The following is a 6,192-nucleotide window of genomic DNA, read 5'->3' on the forward strand; positions in this document are numbered from 1 at the left end:
CAAATACGGTTGCTTTTTAAATTCTAGATATTAGAATCTTGCGGCGTGTGTTGTGAATGATGGTGGTCAGGATGAGATCAAGCACTATCTAATCAGTAGTGGAGGACAGGCAAGATATTGATCCACAAACAGACCCCTTCACCCTGACAGCTGAGGAACCAAGACCCTCTTCAACAGCTTTGAGGTCTTCAAACCTTGTTTCGCCACTTTACCATTGAAAACCCCAATCCAGAGCTCTTAAAGGCCATTCGGCATGATTTGTATTAAAACAAAATGTCTAGGACCCAATGAGAAGATGATGAGTAGATTGTGCTTTAAAGCTAGATTTTGTTCTTTAGTAGACCCTTGTAACTCTTATAATAATAGAGTATCACTGTCAAGCATCTATTTATAATATGGATATAATTCTGAATATATGTGATTCTGCATGTTAATTGGCCAATACAGTAGCAGCTATAATGTGAAATACCCGTTCACGTAACTACTGTGTATATAACTGCACAGTACCTATAGAGACCAACTAATAACTTTAGCTATGTTTATGCCTCTCATCCACACTGCAACAGCGTTTTCCTCCATCGAAAAAGGAGTGTTATGAAATGTTATAAAGTTAGGCCACATCCACACTAATTCGTTTTCGTTTGAGAGCTCCGTTTTCAGTTTCCTAACGTCATAGTTTTCCAAAGAATTAAGTAATGGAGAGCGTGTTCGAACTGTTACGTTTTTGGTGGAAGAAAATTCTGTATCTATGTGGAGGAGAGGTGTAAACAGCAAAATCAATGCGTTTTCAGTGAAAAAGAATTAAGGCCAAAATATAGTCTCTATACAAGTACATGAATTCAGATGCTTCTAGCTACGTAAGCTTGATTTTGTGTGTTCCAAAATGTGTCAGACCGCAGTTCATAACGCTACGCTAGTACGTGTTGCATTATCAATGTGGTCACAAGGGGCGCTATTGCAAGATTAGTTTAAACTGTCTGCTTATACAGTGAATTTTCTCTTTCTAGTCAACTACTGTCATGGTGGAGCAACAGTTTAAAGAGAATATTGCTGAGCAAAGTAAAGTCAATATATTTATTGCAACTTACCAAAATATTAATGCATTTAGTCCATGCGTTTGAAGGTAACTCTATAGCCCTTTTGAGCACTGAGGTCTGTTTGCGCCACAGTAACATAAATACTGACATAGGCAAAACGGTGGCCATGCACTCACATTTGCGTTCACATACTTGCGTAGAGTATGGTTTTGGCCTTTAGTGTAAAAGTGGCTGTAGGAAACTGATAAAAAGATTTTACTGAAAACGGATTTGTGTGGATGTGGCCTTAGTTTAAATCTTAGGGACTATATCTTCTAGAGGAGGGAATGCACTTTTTGAATTTCCTAAATGTTGTGTCCTTGATGGTCACGTGACGCCATGCAAGAAGCAGACGTGTGAGCGATGAGCGCTGCGCACTTTGCTACATTTTTAATTATTTTTATGTTATAATCTGGTGAAATTTGATACACCCATTTGCTCTTTGAGGCAAAACATGGCAAAGAAGTCAAAATCCTGGGGCTCTGGAGACATTAAAAGACACTTACGTGTTCAGGATGAAAGCCCCGACAGGCCTACAGACCAGGGACTCGATTTGGATGGCGCGGCGGGAGAGGAGATCCAGCGTCAGTTGTCCAACATGTCGGTGATGTTGATGAAGGTTCTTGCTGACTTGGAGGATCTCGCTGTAATACGTCGATCGATTACGACGATGGAAATAAAATTCTCTGAGATAGTTACAAGAGTGACTGATGTTGAGAGACTAATCGATTTTCTGGAATCTTCGGAGAGGGAATTAACCGCTAATCCGCCCGTGACCAAAGTTGATTTGGAACTTTTCCTTGAAAAGCTTGAAGATCTTGAGAATAGAAGCTGCAGGAATAACTTTCGAATTGTTGGAATTCCTGAGCATGAGGAGGGCAGAGATATGGTGAAATTCCTAGACAAGCTTTTCCCGAGTCTGCTCGACATAACAGGCCAGAAGCTGGAAATCGAGCGAGCTCACAGAGTCCCAGCTCACAGATTTGCTGAGGGAGACAGGCCCCGATCGATTCTGGCCAGATTCCTGAGATCATCCGATAAAGATCTTGTGCTGCGCCAGGCGAGGAGCAAAGGGAAGCTTTCTTGGAAGAACCATAATATTTGTTTGTTCCCGGACTTTGCGAGTTCGACAAGAGAAACGCGATCGGTTCAAGGAATGTAAGAAACTCTTACATCAGCGAAAGATCGCTTTTGCTCTGATGTTTCTAGCCAAACTGAGAACAGAAACGAAGGTCGGTCGCAAAATATTTACATGTCCCAATCAGGCAATGTCTTTTATTGAATCAATGGGTGAGTAATCCATTGGGTGTTTCTCATGTGAGTGGGTCGACTCGCTGTACTTACTCTGGCTTTTGAGGAAGCTGGGCGTCATTTTGGTTTCTTTTTTCTTTTTGCGTTGGCTCCGCCGAGCGGCTGGAGTTTGTTTTGTGAATAACACTTTTCCTTAAAGAAACTTTTGCATTGACGAAAGATTACTTTTGCATTGAAGTTCCTGGTCAGTTTGAGAGTAGACACTACAGATGACCGCAAAATATCTACATGCTCACACAAAGGATGTCTTTTATTAAGTTGACGGATTGTGTAAGTCATGGTATATACTTTTATGCGGCCTCCGAGTGAATTGACTCGACCATCCGGGGAACCAGGATGCCGGTTTTGTTTCTTTTTGTATTGGTTCCGCCTAGCGGCTGGAGCTTGTTCTGTTGAATAACACTCATTTGGAACAGCTGTGGATGAATCAGTTTTTTTTCTTCATGCTTATTCCTCCTGCTGGCTGTAGTTTGTTTTGTTGAGTATTTTTACAGGACATTGGAATGATTACGTCATCCATTGAACTCATAACAGCCGGCTCACTGAACATATCTGAACGGTTTTATATCATCTGGAATTTGTGAAGGAACACACCTTTGAGACAGTTCTGTGAATGAATCTACACATTCTTTGTGTTCATTCTTCCTATTGGCTGGGGTTTATTTTACAAAGTATTTTCTGTTATGTAATTTTGCCTCACAAATTTGTGAGGCAAAATTTAGCAATCCGATGGCAAAGTTGTTGTGGGGGCTCATGGGCATTCATGGACCTTTTGAGTTTAGAGGGATTGTCGCCGGTTGGCGCATTCGTGCATGGGGTTAATGCACACATTTTTCTTTTTTCTGTTTGTTTTGTTCGGGGGGAAGTTCGGGGTTTGATTGTTTCACTAATGGGGAATGTGGTCTGTATCATTTTGTTTTTGATACACAATTAATTTTTTCTACTATATCAAAATGTCAAATGTTAATGTGAGTGTACCATCTCTCTCCACATGGAATGTGAATAGGTTGGGGCACCCCATAAAAAGAAGGAAGGTTATTACTTTTCTTAAACGTAAGAAGTATGATATAGTGTTTCTTCAAGAAACACATCTCTCCCCGCAGGAAGCTGAAAAATTTGGGAAGATATGGGGTGGACATGTTTTTTTTAGTGCTGGCTCAAGTAAGAGCAAGGGAGTCATTATATTGATTAATAAACATCTACAATTCAAATGTCTCAAACAGACTAAAGATAAATTAGGGAGAGTCATTATTGTTTTAGCTGAAATTCAAGGGCAAAGGTTGATTTTGGCTAATATTTACGCACGTGAGTTTAGAGATGTTGCCATATACAGAGAAAAATAAATCATATAGTTGCCACCTTAATGTGTCCCTTTTGCAAAATCCTGATTTCCAACAAATGTTGAAGACTGAAATCAATGTTTATATGGAGACCAACTGGTCCTCAGTATCCTCTGTGGGCGTGGCTTGGGAGGCACTTCAGGCGGTTCTTAGGGGTCGGATCATACAGTATGCCTCATTCACCAAAAAATCCAAAGCACGAGAATTCGTGGAGTTGGAAGGAAATATTAAAAGTGCAGAGGCAGAGCTGAAGCGCCGTATGTCATCTGATGGCCTCAGAGAATTGACCCGATTGAAATATAGATATAATACTATTTTGTCGCGGAAAGTGGAGTTTTGGTTATTCAGGGCAAACAGTCATTCTTTGAGTCGGGTGACAAAGCAGGGAAGCTTTTGGCTAGATATATAAAGCAGAGAGAGTCTCTTTCTATCATTCCCTCAGTGAAATCTGCTGGTGGTGAAATTTTTACCTCAGCCATTGATATTAATATTGCCTTTAAAGAGTTCTATCTTGATCTTTATAGTTCCATGTCTTCATCTACTGATGAAGATATTAGAAACTTTGTGGAACCATTAGATCTTCCTAAACTGACGATTGAGCAAAAAAACTCTCTTGATTCTGAGATAACCTTGGAGGAGCTTGACGAGGTAATTAAGTCTCTACCTACTGGCAAGGCTCCGGGGCCAGATGGTTTTGCCACAGAATTTTTTAGATCCTATGCTACAGAACTGGCTCAACTTTTGTTAGAAGTTTATACGGAATCATTAAAGAATGGAAAGCTTCCTCCGACCATGACACAGGCCCGGATCAGTTTGATTCTTAAAAAGGACAAAGATCCAAGATCCGTCCAATCTCCGTGATCCAACTAGATGTAAAAATGTTGTCAAAAATTTTGGCTAATCGATTAAGTAAAGTTATGACATCTCTTATACATATAGATCAGGTGGGGTTTATTCGGGGCTGTAGCTCTTCTGATAACATTAGGCGTCTCATCAATATCATGTGGTCAGTAGCGAATGATCAGTCTTCGGTCGCTGCCATCTCACTTGACGCCGAAAAGGTGTTTGATATGGTAGAATGGGATTATCTTTTTAAGATTTTGGAAATGTATGGGTTCGGGAATACATTTATTGGTTGGATTAAGTTACTTTATAGACACCATGTAGCAGCGGTACAAACAAATGGATTAATTTCAGATTATTTTACTCTGGATAGGGGCACTCGGCAAGGCTACCCTCTTTCCCCATTATTGTTCTGTCTTGCCCTGGAACCATTAGCATTCGCGATAAGAAAGGAGGATGATTTTCCAGGGGTGGTTGCGGGAGGTGTGGCACATAAGCTTCTGCTTTACGCAGATGATATTTTATTATTTGTCTCTGAACCTACTACATCTATGCCTTGCCTCCACAGAATTATTAATTCCTTTTCCAAGTTCTCAGAATACAAAGTCAGTTGGTCTAAATCCAAAGCTTTGACTCTCACAGCGTACTGCCCAGTAACGGTTTTCCAGACAGGTGCCTTTCAGTGGCCCAAACAGGGCATTAAGTATTTGGGGAATTTATTCCCAGCAAATTTGTCTGATTTAGTTAGTGTTAATTTTGACCCTTTAATAAAAAGATTTTCGAGGGATGTGGGCAGGTGGGCTTCATTACATTTATCAATGATTTGGAAGGTTAATGTTATTAAAATTAATTGTATTCCAAAATTTAACTACCTGCTACAATCTCTCCCTGTAGATGTCCTCCTCTCTTATTTCAAGCAATTTGATAGCATAGTGAAGTCCTTCATTTGGAATGGTAAACGTCCCAGATTGCATTTTAATAAGTTACAAAGGTGGGCTAGGCATACCCAAGATTTTATTTTATTACTATGCATTCAGTCTCAGACATTTGGCTCATTGGTCACTTCCACCTGAGAGAGCCCCTCCCTGGTTTGTTATTGAACAGGCAGTTCTTGCCCCTATTTCGCCATTACAAAGCATCACAATCAAACTAATCGGAAAAGTTAAGTTGCACCCCGTTATTTCGCATTTACACTCGGTATGGACTAAAGTGTCCAGATTGTTTAAATTGGACACTTATTTAAATGTTGCCTCGAGCATATGGCAGAACCCAAGATTGTGTATTGGCAAGTCCCCTTTCTGCTGGCCAGAGTGGATTGGGAGGGGGGGTTGCTACACTCAGTGACCAATATGAAAGTGGAGTGTTGAGATCGTTTGAAAACTTGGTCCAACATTTTGGGATCCCAGACCTCAGTTTTATAGGTATTTACAACTGCACCACCTGCTTTGTTCTATTTTTGGGAGTAGCACACACCCCCTAAGGAGGTAGATGCTTTGGGAGAGGTGATTGCGGCTTTTGGAGGGGTTGTGGGGTTTAAATGTTGATTTTTATATATATATATATATATATATATATATATATATATATATATATATATAAATGTTGTACATTTCATTGTTATT

Source organism: Myxocyprinus asiaticus, chromosome 50, assembly GCF_019703515.2.
Source record: "Myxocyprinus asiaticus isolate MX2 ecotype Aquarium Trade chromosome 50, UBuf_Myxa_2, whole genome shotgun sequence".
Classification (NCBI taxonomy): domain Eukaryota; kingdom Metazoa; phylum Chordata; class Actinopteri; order Cypriniformes; family Catostomidae; genus Myxocyprinus; species Myxocyprinus asiaticus.